Source organism: Drosophila biarmipes, unplaced genomic scaffold (genome assembly GCF_025231255.1).
Source record: "Drosophila biarmipes strain raj3 unplaced genomic scaffold, RU_DBia_V1.1 ptg000016l, whole genome shotgun sequence".
In the NCBI taxonomy this organism is placed as follows: Eukaryota; Metazoa; Arthropoda; class Insecta; order Diptera; family Drosophilidae; genus Drosophila; species Drosophila biarmipes.
In genome coordinates, this window is record NW_026114534.1 from 235,709 (window position 1) to 253,928 (window position 18,220).

The following is an 18,220-nucleotide window of genomic DNA, read 5'->3' on the forward strand; positions in this document are numbered from 1 at the left end:
TTTTATTAACGGTAAGGATATTAAAACATTAATGATCCTTCCGCAGGTTCACCTACGGAAACCTTGTTACGACTTTTACTTCCTCTAAATAATCAAGTTCGGTCAACTTTTGCGAAACAACCGTAACACGCAAGGCGTCACAGTGATCACGTCCGGAGACCTCACTAAATAATTCAATCGGTAGTAGCGACGGGCGGTGTGTACAAAGGGCAGGGACGTAATCAATGCGAGTTAATGACTCACACTTACTGGGAATTCCAAGTTCATGTGAACAGTTTCAGTTCACAATCCCAAGCATGAAAGTGGTTCAGCGGTTTACCCGGACCTCTCGGTCTAGGAAATACACGTTGATACTTTCATTGTAGCGCGCGTGCAGCCCAGGACATCTAAGGGCATCACAGACCTGTTATTGCTCAATCTCATTATTGCTAGACGCAATTTGTCCATTTAAGAAGCTAGTGTCCTTATAATGGGACAAACCAACAGGTACGGCTCCACTTATATAAACACATTCAAACACAATAAACATTTTACTGCCACCATGAATGAAGGCTATATAAGCTTCAACACCATAATCCTGAAGATATCTATTTAATATATTTGAGTCTCGTTCGTTATCGGAATTAACCAGACAAATCACTCCACGAACTAAGAACGGCCATGCACCACCACCCATAGATTCGAGAAAGAGCTATCAATCTGTCTTACACACTTATGTTCGGACCTGGTAAGTTTTCCCGTGTTGAGTCAAATTAAGCCGCAGGCTCCACTCCTGGTGGTGCCCTTCCGTCAATTCCTTTAAGTTTCAGCTTTGCAACCATACTTCCCCCGGAGCCCAAAAGCTTTGGTTTCCCGGGAAGCGACTGAGAGAGCCATAAAAGTAGCTACACCCAATTGCTAGCTGGCATCGTTTATGGTTAGAACTAGGGCGGTATCTGATCGCCTTCGAACCTCTAACTTTCGTTCTTGATTAATGAAAACATCTTTGGCAAATGCTTTCGCTTAAGTTAGTCTTACGACGGTCCAAGAATTTCACCTCTCGCGTCGTAATACTAATGCCCCCAAACTGCTTCTATTAATCATTACCTCTTGATCTGAAAACCAATGAAAGCAGAACAGAGGTCTTATTTCATTATCCCATGCACAGAATATTCAGGCATTTGAAGCCTGCTTTAAGCACTCTAATTTGTTCAAAGTAATTGTACCGGCCCACAATAACACTCGTTTAAGAGCACTAATGCAGGTTTTTAAATAGGAGGAACATATGAAAAAATACAAGTATCTAAGCACATGTAAGAACTCCACCGGTAATACGCTTACATACATAAAGGTATAGTACTAACCACAATTGTAAGTTGTACTACCCGTATGAAGCACAAGTTCAACTACGAACGTTTTAACCGCAACAACTTTAATATACGCTATTGGAGCTGGAATTACCGCGGCTGCTGGCACCAGACTTGCCCTCCAATTGGTCCTTGTTAAAGGATTTAAAGTGTACTCATTCCAATTACAGGGCCTCGGATATGAGTCCTGTATTGTTATTTTTCGTCACTACCTCCCCGAGCTGGGAGTGGGTAATTTACGCGCCTGCTGCCTTCCTTAGATGTGGTAGCCGTTTCTCAGGCTCCCTCTCCGGAATCGAACCCTGATTCCCCGTTACCCGTTGCAACCATGGTAGTCCTAGATACTACCATCAAAAGTTGATAGGGCAGACATTTGAAAGATCTGTCGTCGGTACAAGACCATACGATCTGCATGTTATCTAGAGTTCAACCAATATAACGATCTTGCGATCGCTTGGTTTTAGCCTAATAAAAGCACATGTTCCATAAGGTTCATGTTTTAATTGCATGTATTAGCTCTAGAATTACCACAGTTATCCAAGTAACTGTTAACGATCTAAGGAACCATAACTGATATAATGAGCCTTTTGCGGTTTCACTTTTAATTCGTGTGTACTTAGACATGCATGGCTTAATCTTTGAGACAAGCATATAACTACTGGCAGGATCAACCAGAATAATGTTTTTATTCATATTTCATTCATATTTTTTGAATAGAAATTAGCAATATATATGTTGTTATAGATTTTATTTCTATCGAATACGGCCATTTTTATATAGCATTCGTATACGTTTGTTTTCCAATTTATACTTGTTTCGCCACTAATAATAACAAGTTTTTATTGATGTCAAAAAGAATCATATTCTTTATAAACACAATATTTATTTTTCATATATTTTCTTTATATATGCACATTTCATTCTAAAATATCATTTTTGTTCGACATACATAATATATTGTATCCACACATGTACAATTTTTGTTTAACCAATATAAGATATTGAGTTAATCATTTGTATTTTGACGATAAATTTAAAATTTATCTATATATATCCATATAAGTCTCTGGTAATATATAAAATAGAACCGAGTGTATATATATAATTATTACTACTATATTTATTTCTTAAATAATATATACTTATATATTATTTATATATATACTCTTTATTATATATTATATAATTTCTTAAATAACTCTCTTAATAGCTATTTTTTATTATCAACAATATAAGTTGATATTAATATTGAAAATGTATTCATAATTACATTTTTATATTTCTTTGGTAGACTTTTATGTACTATTATTATTTAATAATACACATATAATATAAATCATGTTAGCCTACCTCCTAAAATTAACGATAAAATTCGGAAACAATTTGTTATTCTATGTACAATAGAAACTTGGCCTTTGTTTCAACGTTATTATCTTTGGGCTTAAAATATTAACCGCGGAGCCAAGTCTCGTATTCAAATAAATGAATAAAGAAACAAATTTGACGGATAATATCTTCTCTACTGACATATGTCAATAGCAGACGGCCGGCCCATTGACCATCCTATAGTAGTTTTTGGACACGCTGTCTCCCATTCGGGTATATTCAATTTACTTTGCCACTCACCCATATAGTGTTCTCTTATATAATAAGAAAACGCACTTTTATATTCATTATATGGATATATTGCCTTCCTCATATTTGCCACACCACCTATAGTAGTTTTTGGACACGCTGTCTCCCATTCGGGTATATTCAATTTACTTTGCCACTCACCCATATAGTGTTCTCTTATATAATAAGAAAACGCACTTTTATTTTCATTATATGGATATATTGCCTTCCTCATATTTGCCACACCACCTATAGTAGTTTTTGGACACGCTGTCTCCCATTCGGGTATATTCAATTTACTTTGCCACTCACCCATATAGTGTTCTCTTATATAATAAGAAAACGCACTTTTATTTTCATTATATGGATATATTGCCTTCCTCATATTTGCCACACCACCTATAGTAGTTTTTGGACACGCTGTCTCCCATTCGGGTATATTCAATTCTCTTTGCCACTCACCCTTATAGTATTCTCTTATTTAATAAGAATACTAAAATACTTCTCATATTATAGATGTAATCTATTAACTTCTCAATATCCATACGGTTTATGTATGGTATTGACAAAATCCTATGCATTTGCATAAGATTTATTTTGCCACAATTTATAGTACTAGTGCCGCCCTCACTAGGTATAAATATCTCATTTCGCTAGTAGTGTATGGGCAAATTCTACTAGCTATTCTCATAAATATGTCACTTATATGCCATATCTATACAATTCATGCACTTTTATATGTATATTTGCTATATTATACATTATTATGCCTTATAGGTATTATACCTATAAGCCACATCCATACGATTGCTTAATATAAATATATGTATAATTTTTTATACATATTTTTTTTTTATTTATGTATGGTTTTTTATTCATATCCATATACTGTATTCACTTTTATATGGATATGATTGGCGTTTTATATAGTATTGACAAAATCATAAGTTTGACCAATACGAGGAGAGGTCCGCCAACGACCACCTCCCTATAGGTGTTTTTGGACACGCTGTCTCCCATTCGACTGCTTACTATACTAGGGGCTACCCGCTCCGTATGATATTCTCTCATATAACAAGAGAATGCAAGAAATATTCGTATTTTATGAATATAATCCATTTATTTTTCAATATCCATACGTTTTACTTAGTTTTTTGTACGGTATTGACAAAATCCTATGCATTTGCATAAGATTTATTTTGCCACAATTTATAGTACTAGTGCCGCCCTCACTAGGTATAAATATCTCATTTCGCTAGTAGTGTATGGGGAAATTCTACTAGCTATTCTCATAAATATGTCACTTATATGCCATATCTATACAATTCATGCACTTTTATATGTATATTTGCTATATTATACATTATTATGCCTTATAGGTATTATACCTATAAGCCACATCCATACGATTGCTTAATATAAATATATGTATAATTTTTTATACATATTTTTTTTTTATTTATGTATGGTTTTTTATTCATATCCATATACTGTATTCAATTTTATATGGATATGATTGGCGTTTTATATAGTATTGACAAAATCATAAGTTTGACCAATACGAGGAGAGGTCCGCCAACGACCACCTCCCTATAGGTGTTTTTGGACACGCTGTCTCCCATTCGACTGCTTACTATACTAGGGGCTACCCGCTCCGTATGATATTCTCTCATATAACAAGAGAATGCAAGAAATATTCGTATTTTATGAATATAATCCATTTATTTTTCAATATCCATACGTTTTACTTAGTTTTTTGTACGGTATTGACAAAATCCTATGCATTTGCATAAGATTTATTTTGCCACAATTTATAGTACTAGTGCCGCCCTCACTAGGTATAAATATCTCATTTCGCTAGTAGTGTATGGGCAAATTCTACTAGCTATTCTCATAAATATGTCACTTATATGCCATATCTATACAATTCATGCACTTTTATATGTATATTTGCTATATTATACATTATTATGCCTTATAGGTATTATACCTATAAGCCACATCCATACGATTGCTTAATATAAATATATGTATAATTTTTTATACATATTTTTTTTTATTTATGTATGGTTTTTTATTCATATCCATATACTGTATTCACTTTTATATGGATATGATTGGCGTTTTATATAGTATTGACAAAATCATAAGTTTGACCAATACGAGGAGAGGTCCGCCAACGACCACCTCCCTATAGGTGTTTTTGGACACGCTGTCTCCCATTCGACTGCTTACTATACTAGGGGCTGCCCGCTCCGTATGATATTCTCTCGTATAACAAGAGAATGCAAGAAATATTCGTATTTTATGAATATAATCCATTTATTTTTCAATATCCATACGTTTTACTTAGTTTTTTGTACGGTATTGACAAAATCCTATGCATTTGCATAAGATTTATTTTGCCACAATTTATAGTACTAGTGCCGCCCTCACTAGGTATAAATATCTCATTTCGCTAGTAGTGTATGGGCAAATTCTACTAGCTATTCTCATAAATGCCTTCTTTATGCCATATCTATACAATTTATGCACTTTTATATGTATATTTGCTAATATTATACATTATTATGCCTTATAGGTATTATACCTATAAGCCATATACATACGATTTCATTTTTTTATTTATATATGGTTTTGTATTTATAACCATATACCGTATTTACTTTTATAAGGATATGATTGGCGTTTTATATAGTATTGACAAAATTATAAGTTTGACAAACACTTTTTTAAGTCTTTTAGTTAAAATTGTCATTTTTAATTGACTATCTAAACACTAGATATATTTGCACATGGAGCAAAAAGTATAAAAATTGGTCGCTTCACTAATAATATCGCGATACATTTTTACTACCATCAAAATACCACATACGTTTATATGTCCTCTTTATTTAATTTGGTTTCTAAACCTCAGGAATAGTTTTAATTATATGTGCGCTCTAAGTTGAATGAATTTCTTGAATCTCTTTACTTGAATTTCTAAGACTTAAAAATATTTATAAATAGATGTCCTATTGCATAATATTTTTTTATCGCTTCACTTATAAAATAACGATCCTGCCTTTCTACCTTTGAATAAACATTCATATAAACATGGAGAAAAAAACGTTCGCGTCACTAACAGTATGTGACGATAAAATTTTGCTAACATTAAAAGGAACATATTTTTATATGTCAACTCTTAGTTGAATTGGTCTATTGCTTAAGATTCTAGACCTTAGGAATATTTTTATATTATATGTTTGCCAATCTTCGCGTCACTAAAAAGATGACGATTCATATTGTTATTATTAGATGGTCGAGTTGTACTTATATTGATATGTTAATCAAATTGGTCTCTTACTTGAAAATCTAGACCTTAGGAATATTTTTATATTATATGTTTGCCAATCTTCGCGTCACTAATAAGATGACGATTCATATTGTTATTATTAGATGGTCGAGTTGTACTTATATTGATATGTTAATCAAATTGGTCTCTTACTTGAAAATCTAGACCTTAGGAATATTTTTATATTATATGTTTGCCAATCTTCGCGTCACTAATAAGATGACGATTCATATTGTTATTATTAGATGGTCGAGTTGTACTTATATTGATATGTTAATCAAATTGGTCTCTTACTTGAAAATCTAGACCTTAGGAATATTTTTATATTATATGTTTGCCAATCTTCGCGTCACTAATAAGATGACGATTCATATTATTATTAGATGGTCGAGTTGTACTTATATTGATATGTTAATCAAATTGGTCTCTTACTTGAAAATCTAGACCTTAGGAATATTTTTATATTATATGTTTGCCAATCTTCGCGTCACTAATAAGATGACGATTCATATTGTTATTATTAGATGGTCGAGTTGTACTTATATTGATATGTTAATCAAATTGGTCTCTTACTTGAAAATCTAGACCTTAGGAATATTTTTATATTATATGTTTGCCAATCTTCGCGTCACTAATAAGATGACGATTCATATTGTTATTATTAGATGGTCGAGTTGTACTTATATTGATATGTTAATCAAATTGGTCTCTTACTTGAAAATCTAGACCTTAGGAATATTTTTATATTATATGTTTGCCAATCTTCGCGTCACTAATAAGATGACGATTCATATTGTTATTATTAGATGGTCGAGTTGTACTTATATTGATATGTTAATCAAATTGGTCTCTTACTTGAAAATCTAGACCTTAGGAATATTTTTATATTATATGTTTGCCAATCTTCGCGTCACTAATAAGATGACGATTCATATTGTTATTATTAGATGGTCGAGTTGTACTTATATTGATATGTTAATCAAATTGGTCTCTTACTTGAAAATCTAGACCTTAGGAATGTAATATATAAAGGATTAAAAATTCGCCACAAAGCCAAGCAAACAATCAATGCATACAAATAGATTGTTGGTTGAACTTTATATAAGAAGTTCAACACAACAAATAAATTATGCAATTTTATTATCGAATCATCAAGCAAAGGATAAGCTTCAGTGGATCGCAGTATGGCAGCTGCTCAACCACTTACAACACCTTGCCTGTTACAAAAGTCGTTTACAATTGATTCTAGGCTTTGTCATTGTATTAAATAATGCTTTTATATGTAACTAGCGCGGCATCAGGTGATCAAAGATCCTCCCAATTTACTATGTTACAAATTACATTGGCATCACATCCATTGTCGTTTAAAAAGTAAATTATAAACTTTAAATGGTTTAGAAGCCATACAATGCAAATTGCCCCTTATTTATCATTGCAGTCCAGCACGGATACGACCTTAGAGGCGTTCAGGCATAATCCAACGGACGTAGCGTCATACCACTGTTCGCTCGAACAAGTATTGTGCCATTGGTCCGTACCTGCGGTTCCTCTCGTACTACGCAGGAATGCTGTCGCAACAACGTTTTGTCATTAGTAGGGTAAAACTAACCTGTCTCACGACGGTCTAAACCCAGCTCACGTTCCCTTGCATGGGTGAACAATCCAACGCTTGGTGAATTTTGCTTCACAATGATAGGAAGAGCCGACATCGAAGGATCAAAAAGCGACGTCGCTATGAACGCTTGGCCGCCACAAGCCAGTTATCCCTATGGTAACTTTTCTGACACCTCTTGTTAAAAACTCCCTACCTGGCAATGTCCTTGAATTGGATCATACCTGAGTAATTGGAGTTATACCAAATTTTCAAATCAAAAATACATAAATGCACCGTTTTATTAAAGAATTTGTTTGCGATTATATAACAAACTCGTGATACTTTGATCAAGAAGCTTGCATCAAAACCCAATACCATAAGATATAATAAATATATCCGTATAATGGCTAGGAAATGATACACGTTCCATTTAATCAAGTAAGTAAGGAAACAATAAGAGTAGTGGTATTTCATTGGCGATACCAAACCGAGGTCTAATATCTCCCACTTATTCTACACCTCTTATGTCTCCTTACACTGCCAGATTAGAGTCAAGCTCAAAAGGGTCTTCTTTCCCCGCTAATTATTCCAAGCCCGTTCCCTTGGCTGTGGTTTCGCTAGATAGTAGATAGGGACAGTAGGAATCTCGTTAATCCATTCATGCGCGTCACTAATTAGATGACGAGGCATTTGGCTACCTTAAGAGAGTCATAGTTACTCCCGCCGTTGACCCGCGCTTACTTGAATTTCTTCACTTTGACATTCAGAGCACTGGGCAGAAATCACATTGTGTCAACACCCGCTAGGGCCATCACAATGCTTTGTTTTAATTAGACAGTCGGATTCCCCAAGTCCGTGCCAGTTCTGAATTGATTGTTAATTGATAATCGTTATAATTAATAAGAACTAATTGGTTTAACCCAATTAGTATTCTTAAAAATTTTAGCAAGAAAGTTCCACAATTGGCTACGTAACTAAACTATCCGGGGAACAAGTAACTAACATAAATGCTAGAAACTCTATTTACCCAGAACGAGCACATAAACCATGTTATTGTTTCCCAATCAAGCCCGACTATCTCAATCTTCAGAGCCAATCCTTATCCCGAAGTTACGGATCTAATTTGCCGACTTCCCTTACCTACATTATTCTATCGACTAGAGACTCTTCACCTTGGAGACCAGCTGCGGATATTGGTACGGCCTGTTGAGAAGTTTGCGTGTCCCCACCATAAATTTTCAAGGTCCGAGGAGAAAATATCGACACAACAGTATATGTCATGCTCTTCTAGCCCATCTACCATATCTCTCTGCGAAAGACTTCCATGGTAGTACGGCTATAAAACAGAAAAGAAAACTCTTCCGATATCTCTCGACGGCTTCTTTATGGTCGTTCCTGTTGCCAGGATGAGCACGAGGCCCATATTTAATAACAAACGGATACTCAACAGGTTACGGAATTGGAACCGTATTCCCTTTCGTTCAAAATTATTCAAGTATATTAATTTAGCTAGATTTTATATAATATATATATTTGTTTGGCATTTGTATTTTACTTGAAAATTTTCGGCTTTCGCCTTGAACTTAGGACCGACTAACTCGTGATCAACCACTGTTCACACGAAACCCTTCTCCACTTCAGTCCTCCAAGGTCTCATTCGATTATTTGCTACTACCACCAAGATCTGTACCAATGGCAGCTCCATGCAGGCTTACGCCAAACACTTCTACGCATACCATTGTACCTTCCTACTCACTAAAGTTTCAAAATTTATATTACAAGTAATATAAATCATCTACTTTAGCGGTAATGTATAGGTATACAACTTAAGCGCCATCCATTTTAAGGGCTAGTTGCTTCGGCAGGTGAGTTGTTACACACTCCTTAGCGGATTTCGACTTCCATGATCACCGTCCTGCTGTTTTAAGCAACCAACGCCTTTCATGGTATCTGCATGAGTTGTTAATTTGGGCACCGTAACATTACGTTTGGTTCATCCCACAGCGCCAGTTCTGCTTACCAAAAGTGGCCCACTGGGCACATTATATCATAACCTTGAACTTCATATCAAGAAAGTTAAGGTTCTTACCCATTTAAAGTTTGAGAATAGGTTAAGATCGTTTCGACCCTAAGGCCTCTAATCATTCGCTTTACCAGATAAGATTATTTTATATAATATTAAAATGCACCAGCTATCCTGAGGGAAACTTCGGAAGGAACCAGCTACTAGATGGTTCGATTGGTCTTTCGCCCCTATACTCAATTCTGACAATCGATTTGCACGTCAGAACTGTTTCGGTCTTCCATCAGGGTTTCCCCTGACTTCAACCTGATCAAGTATAGTTCACCATCTTTCGGGTCACAGCATATATGCTCAAGGTACGTTCCAGTTAGAGGCATAAATAATATAAATATCATTATACATAACTATATAGAACGCCCCGGGATTGTGTTAATTAGCTATAAATAGTTAAAAAACTAATCCCATTATTAGTCAAGTTAATTACGCTATTAGGTTTATATCCCAATAACTTGCACATATGTTAGACTCCTTGGTCCGTGTTTCAAGACGGGTCCCGAAGGTATCCTGAATCTTTCGCATTGTTAATCCTACAAGTGCATATAATAAACACAAAAATCAATGATAATTATGCCATTATATAATTCCGAAAAATTAACGCACTGTATTCATATAAATCTATCAGCACTTTATCAAATTAATAACATTTATTCTGTGTTAAAATGCAAGCAAATTAATTTGAATAAACTATAAGTTATATTTTATGATAAATTTGGTATGCTAATAGATTACAATGTCCTTATATGGAAAAAATGCACACTATTATCATAATATTGTTTAAATATTACAATTCTAATGATGAATTTTCCATAACGGATATTCAGGTTCATCGGGCTTAACCTCTAAGCAGTTTCACGTACTGTTTAACTCTCTATTCAGAGTTCTTTTCAACTTTCCCTCACGGTACTTGTTTACTATCGGTCTCATGGTTATATTTAGTTTTAGATGGAGTTTACCACCCACTTAGTGCTGCACTATCAAGCAACACGACTCTTTGGAAACATCATCTAGTAATCATTAACGTTATACGGGCCTGGCACCCTCTATGGGTAAATGGCCTCATTTAAGAAGGACTTAAATCGTTAATTTCTCATACTAGAATATTGACGCTCCATACACTGCATCTCACATTTGCCATATAGACAAAGTGACTTAGTGCTGAACTGATTTCTTTTCGCTCGCCGCTACTAAGAAAATCCTTGTTAGTTTCTTTTCCTCCCCTAATTAATATGCTTAAATTCAGGGGGTAGTCCCATATGAGTTGAGGTTGTGTATAACTTTTATATGCAATTAATTCTTTATATATAATGATAAAACATTTTATTAAATTCGTTATATTAATAATATCTGTATATAAATGGCATTTGTTTGATTTAACGAATCAACGAAGAATAATAATATTGTCAACGGTTTTCTATTTTCTAATCATTAATAAGAGACAATTCTAGATAAATTTTTATGCTAGACATTTCTCAGTATCATTTGATTGAAAAAGAAAATATTTCTCTTCGTTTTTCACATTCAAATTATTTACTAATGTGAGATAATGTTTTTCATATATTTTTTAATATTATGAATAAAATAATTAAATTATTATTATCCAATAATATACCATATGCTTATAAAATTTCATTATAAAATTTGTATAAGCAACTTAATTAGCATAGTCTTACAACCCTCAACCATATGTAGTCCAAGCAGCACTATAAAATTAATTAAAGTACATAACAGCATGGACTGCGATATGCGTTCAAAATGTCGATGTTCATGTGTCCTGCAGTTCACACGATGACGCACAGTTTGCTGCGTTCTTCATCGACCCATGAGCCGAGTGATCCACCGCTTAGAGTTTTATAAATTGGTTTCTTAATTTTGTCAAATATGTTTTTATTGAAAGAAATTAAAAATACACCATTTTACTGGCATATATCAATTCCTTCAATAAATTTATTTTTATACCTAAAACGAATGCTGCGAAATGTCTTAGTTTTATATAACCAATATATATCAAAGTATTTCTTTTTAAATTGCATTTATTGTAAATAAATATATATATATATATATTAATACTTTTTTAGCGATATAAATTGAAATTTATATAAAACATTAACCTGTATAAAACCAGGTACAACATTGTACATTTTAGGTTGTTGCATTATCCAATGTATGCGCATAACTGAGATGAACAATACATATCGCAACGCGTGTATATTATGGTCCATATACACACAGTATTTTAATTGTGTTTATATACAATAATAATTTAATATTATTATTTTAATAATTCGATTTGCTTGTTCGAATTTTTATTTGTTTGTTTTGGCTGCTTATTATTTCTCTCATATGTATTAAATACAATATATAATTTTAATATTTGCATTATTTCGATTTGCTTGTTCGAAATTTCATTTGATCTATATTAGATCATATACATTTTGGCAATTCATATTTTATTTGTATTACTATAATGTATTTATTATAATATAAACAAATATTTTATTAACGGTAAGGATATACAATAATAATTTAATATTATTATTTTAATAATTCGATTTGCTTGTTCGAATTTTTATTTGTTTGCTTTGGCTGCTTATTATTTCTCTCATATGCATTAAATACAATATATAATTTTAATATTTGCATTATTTCGATTTGCTTGTTCGAAATTTTATTTGATCTATATTAGATCTCATTATACATTTTGGCAATTCATATTTTATTTGTATTATTATAATGTATTTATTATAATATAAACAAATATTTTATTAACGGTAAGGATATGCAATAATAATTTAATATTATTATTTTAATAATTCGATTTGCTTGTTCGAATTTTTATTTGTTTGCTTTGGCTGCTTATTAATTTCTCTCATATGTATTAAATACAATATATAATTTTAATATTTGCATTATTTCGATTTGCTTGTTCGAAATTTCATTTGATCTATAATAGATCTCATATACATTTTGGCAATTCATATTTTATTTGTAATACTATAATGTATTTATTATAATATAAACAAATATTTTATTAACGGTAAGGATATTAAAACATTAATGATCCTTCCGCAGGTTCACCTACGGAAACCTTGTTACGACTTTTACTTCCTCTAAATAATCAAGTTCGGTCAACTTTTGCGAAACAACCGTAACACGCAAGGCGTCACAGTGATCACGTCCGGAGACCTCACTAAATAATTCAATCGGTAGTAGCGACGGGCGGTGTGTACAAAGGGCAGGGACGTAATCAATGCGAGTTAATGACTCACACTTACTGGGAATTCCAAGTTCATGTGAACAGTTTCAGTTCACAATCCCAAGCATGAAAGTGGTTCAGCGGTTTACCCGGACCTCTCGGTCTAGGAAATACACGTTGATACTTTCATTGTAGCGCGCGTGCAGCCCAGGACATCTAAGGGCATCACAGACCTGTTATTGCTCAATCTCATTATTGCTAGACGCAATTTGTCCATTTAAGAAGCTAGTGTCCTTATAATGGGACAAACCAACAGGTACGGCTCCACTTATATAAACACATTCAAACACAATAAACATTTTACTGCCACCATGAATGAAGGCTATATAAGCTTCAACACCATAATCCTGAAGATATCTATTTAATATATTTGAGTCTCGTTCGTTATCGGAATTAACCAGACAAATCACTCCACGAACTAAGAACGGCCATGCACCACCACCCATAGATTCGAGAAAGAGCTATCAATCTGTCTTACACACTTATGTTCGGACCTGGTAAGTTTTCCCGTGTTGAGTCAAATTAAGCCGCAGGCTCCACTCCTGGTGGTGCCCTTCCGTCAATTCCTTTAAGTTTCAGCTTTGCAACCATACTTCCCCCGGAGCCCAAAAGCTTTGGTTTCCCGGGAAGCGACTGAGAGAGCCATAAAAGTAGCTACACCCAATTGCTAGCTGGCATCGTTTATGGTTAGAACTAGGGCGGTATCTGATCGCCTTCGAACCTCTAACTTTCGTTCTTGATTAATGAAAACATCTTTGGCAAATGCTTTCGCTTAAGTTAGTCTTACGACGGTCCAAGAATTTCACCTCTCGCGTCGTAATACTAATGCCCCCAAACTGCTTCTATTAATCATTATCTCTTGATCTGAAAACCAATGAAAGCAGAACAGAGGTCTTATTTCATTATCCCATGCACAGAATATTCAGGCATTTGAAGCCTGCTTTAAGCACTCTAATTTGTTCAAAGTAATTGTACCGGCCCACAATAACACTCGTTTAAGAGCACTAATGCAGGTTTTTAAATAGGAGGAACATATGAAAAAATACAAGTATCTAAGCACATGTAAGAACTCCACCGGTAATACGCTTACATACATAAAGGTATAGTACTAACCACAATTGTAAGTTGTACTACCCGTATGAAGCACAAGTTCAACTACGAACGTTTTAACCGCAACAACTTTAATATACGCTATTGGAGCTGGAATTACCGCGGCTGCTGGCACCAGACTTGCCCTCCAATTGGTCCTTGTTAAAGGATTTAAAGTGTACTCATTCCAATTACAGGGCCTCGGATATGAGTCCTGTATTGTTATTTTTCGTCACTACCTCCCCGAGCTGGGAGTGGGTAATTTACGCGCCTGCTGCCTTCCTTAGATGTGGTAGCCGTTTCTCAGGCTCCCTCTCCGGAATCGAACCCTGATTCCCCGTTACCCGTTGCAACCATGGTAGTCCTAGATACTACCATCAAAAGTTGATAGGGCAGACATTTGAAAGATCTGTCGTCGGTACAAGACCATACGATCTGCATGTTATCTAGAGTTCAACCAATATAACGATCTTGCGATCGCTTGGTTTTAGCCTAATAAAAGCACATGTTCCATAAGGTTCATGTTTTAATTGCATGTATTAGCTCTAGAATTACCACAGTTATCCAAGTAACTGTTAACGATCTAAGGAACCATAACTGATATAATGAGCCTTTTGCGGTTTCACTTTTAATTCGTGTGTACTTAGACATGCATGGCTTAATCTTTGAGACAAGCATATAACTACTGGCAGGATCAACCAGAATAATGTTTTTATTCATATTTCATTCATATTTTTTGAATAGAAATTAGCAATATATATGTTGTTATAGATTTTATTTCTATCGAATACGGCCATTTTTATATAGCATTCGTATACGTTTGTTTTCCAATTTATACTTGTTTCGCCACTAATAATAACAAGTTTTTATTGATGTCAAAAAGAATCATATTCTTTATAAACACAATATTTATTTTTCATATATTTTCTTTATATATGCACATTTCATTCTAAAATATCATTTTTGTTCGACATACATAATATATTGTATCCACACATGTACAATTTTTGTTTAACCAATATAAGATATTGAGTTAATCATTTGTATTTTGACGATAAATTTAAAATTTATCTATATATATCCATATAAGTCTCTGGTAATATATAAAATAGAACCGAGTGTATATATATAATTATTACTACTATATTTATTTCTTAAATAATATATACTTATATATTATTTATATATATACTCTTTATTATATATTATATAATTTCTTAAATAACTCTCTTAATAGCTATTTTTTATTATCAACAATATAAGTTGATATTAATATTGAAAATGTATTCATAATTACATTTTTATATTTCTTTGGTAGACTTTTATGTACTATTATTATTTAATAATACACATATAATATAAATCATGTTAGCCTACCTCCTAAAATTAACGATAAAATTCGGAAACAATTTGTTATTCTATGTACAATAGAAACTTGGCCTTTGTTTCAACGTTATTATCTTTGGGCTTAAAATATTAACCGCGGAGCCAAGTCTCGTATTCAAATAAATGAATAAAGAAACAAATTTGACGGATAATATCTTCTCTACTGACATATGTCAATAGCAGACGGCCGGCCCATTGACCATCCTATAGTAGTTTTTGGACACGCTGTCTCCCATTCGGGTATATTCAATTTACTTTGCCACTCACCCATATAGTGTTCTCTTATATAATAAGACAACGCACTTTTATATTCATTATATGGATATATTGCCTTCCTCATATTTGCCACACCACCTATAGTAGTTTTTGGACACGCTGTCTCCCATTCGGGTATATTCAATTTACTTTGCCACTCACCCATATAGTGTTCTCTTATATAATAAGAAAACGCACTTTTATTTTCATTATATGGATATATTGCCTTCCTCATATTTGCCACACCACCTATAGTAGTTTTTGGACACGCTGTCTCCCATTCGGGTATATTCAATTTACTTTGCCACTCACCCATATAGTGTTCTCTTATATAATAAGAAAACGCACTTTTATTTTCATTATATGGATATATTGCCTTCCTCATATTTGCCACACCACCTATAGTAGTTTTTGGACACGCTGTCTCCCATTCGGGTATATTCAATTCTCTTTGCCACTCACCCTTATAGTATTCTCTTATTTAATAAGAATACTAAAATACTTCTCATATTATAGATGTAATCTATTAACTTCTCAATATCCATACGGTTTATGTATGGTATTGACAAAATCCTATGCATTTGCATAAGATTTATTTTGCCACAATTTATAGTACTAGTGCCGCCCTCACTAGGTATAAATATCTCATTTCGCTAGTAGTGTATGGGCAAATTCTACTAGCTATTCTCATAAATATGTCACTTATATGCCATATCTATACAATTCATGCACTTTTATATGTATATTTGCTATATTATACATTATTATGCCTTATAGGTATTATACCTATAAGCCACATCCATACGATTGCTTAATATAAATATATGTATAATTTTTTATACATATTTTTTTTTTATTTATGTATGGTTTTTTATTCATATCCATATACTGTATTCACTTTTATATGGATATGATTGGCGTTTTATATAGTATTGACAAAATCATAAGTTTGACCAATACGAGGAGAGGTCCGCCAACGACCACCTCCCTATAGGTGTTTTTGGACACGCTGTCTCCCATTCGACTGCTTACTATACTAGGGGCTACCCGCTCCGTATGATATTCTCTCATATAACAAGAGAATGCAAGAAATATTCGTATTTTATGAATATAATCCATTTATTTTTCAATATCCATACGTTTTACTTAGTTTTTTGTACGGTATTGACAAAATCCTATGCATTTGCATAAGATTTATTTTGCCACAATTTATAGTACTAGTGCCGCCCTCACTAGGTATAAATATCTCATTTCGCTAGTAGTGTATGGGGAAATTCTACTAGCTATTCTCATAAATATGTCACTTATATGCCATATCTATACAATTCATGCACTTTTATATGTATATTTGCTATATTATACATTATTATGCCTTATAGGTATTATACCTATAAGCCACATCCATACGATTGCTTAATATAAATATATGTATAATTTTTTATACATATTTTTTTTTTATTTATGTATGGTTTTTTATTCATATCCATATACTGTATTCAATTTTATATGGATATGATTGGCGTTTTATATAGTATTGACAAAATCATAAGTTTGACCAATACGAGGAGAGGTCCGCCAACGACCACCTCCCTATAGGTGTTTTTGGACACGCTGTCTCCCATTCGACTGCTTACTATACTAGGGGCTACCCGCTCCGTATGATATTCTCTCATATAACAAGAGAATGCAAGAAATATTCGTATTTTATGAATATAATCCATTTATTTTTCAATATCCATACGTTTTACTTAGTTTTTTGTACGGTATTGACAAAATCCTATGCATTTGCATAAGATTTATTTTGCCACAATTTATAGTACTAGTGCCGCCCTCACTAGGTATAAATATCTCATTTCGCTAGTAGTGTATGGGGAAATTCTACTAGCTATTCTCATAAATATGTCACTTATATGCCATATCTATACAATTCATGCACTTTTATATGTATATTTGCTATATTATACATTATTATGCCTTATAGGTATTATACCTATAAGCCACATCCATACGATTGCTTAATATAAATATATGTATAATTTTTTATACATATTTTTTTTTATTTATGTATGGTTTTTTATTCATATCCATATACTGTATTCACTTTTATATGGATATGATTGGCGTTTTATATAGTATTGACAAAATCATAAGTTTGACCAATACGAGGAGAGGTCCGCCAACGACCACCTCCCTATAGGTGTTTTTGGACACGCTGTCTCCCATTCGACTGCTTACTATACTAGGGGCTACCCGCTCCGTATGATAT

The 18,220-nt window shown here is 33.3% G+C and overlaps 4 non-coding genes across 4 annotated transcripts; all 4 read right to left on the minus strand.

Moving 5' to 3' along the window:
* Window positions 1-29: 29 nt before the first annotated feature.
* On the minus strand, window positions 30-2,024 carry LOC127011882 (small subunit ribosomal RNA). The gene has a single exon (XR_007765340.1). It is a non-coding gene; the product is annotated as a small subunit ribosomal RNA (ribosomal RNA).
* A 5,413-nt stretch (window positions 2,025-7,437) lies between these two features.
* LOC127011993 (large subunit ribosomal RNA) lies at window positions 7,438-11,238 on the minus strand. The gene has a single exon (XR_007765424.1). It is a non-coding gene; the product is annotated as a large subunit ribosomal RNA (ribosomal RNA).
* Window positions 11,239-11,640: 402 nt separating this feature from the next.
* Window positions 11,641-11,819, minus strand: LOC127011955 (5.8S ribosomal RNA). The gene has a single exon (XR_007765414.1). It is a non-coding gene; the product is annotated as a 5.8S ribosomal RNA (ribosomal RNA).
* A 1,204-nt stretch (window positions 11,820-13,023) lies between these two features.
* On the minus strand, window positions 13,024-15,018 carry LOC127011909 (small subunit ribosomal RNA). The gene has a single exon (XR_007765367.1). It is a non-coding gene; the product is annotated as a small subunit ribosomal RNA (ribosomal RNA).
* Window positions 15,019-18,220: the final 3,202 nt, after the last annotated feature.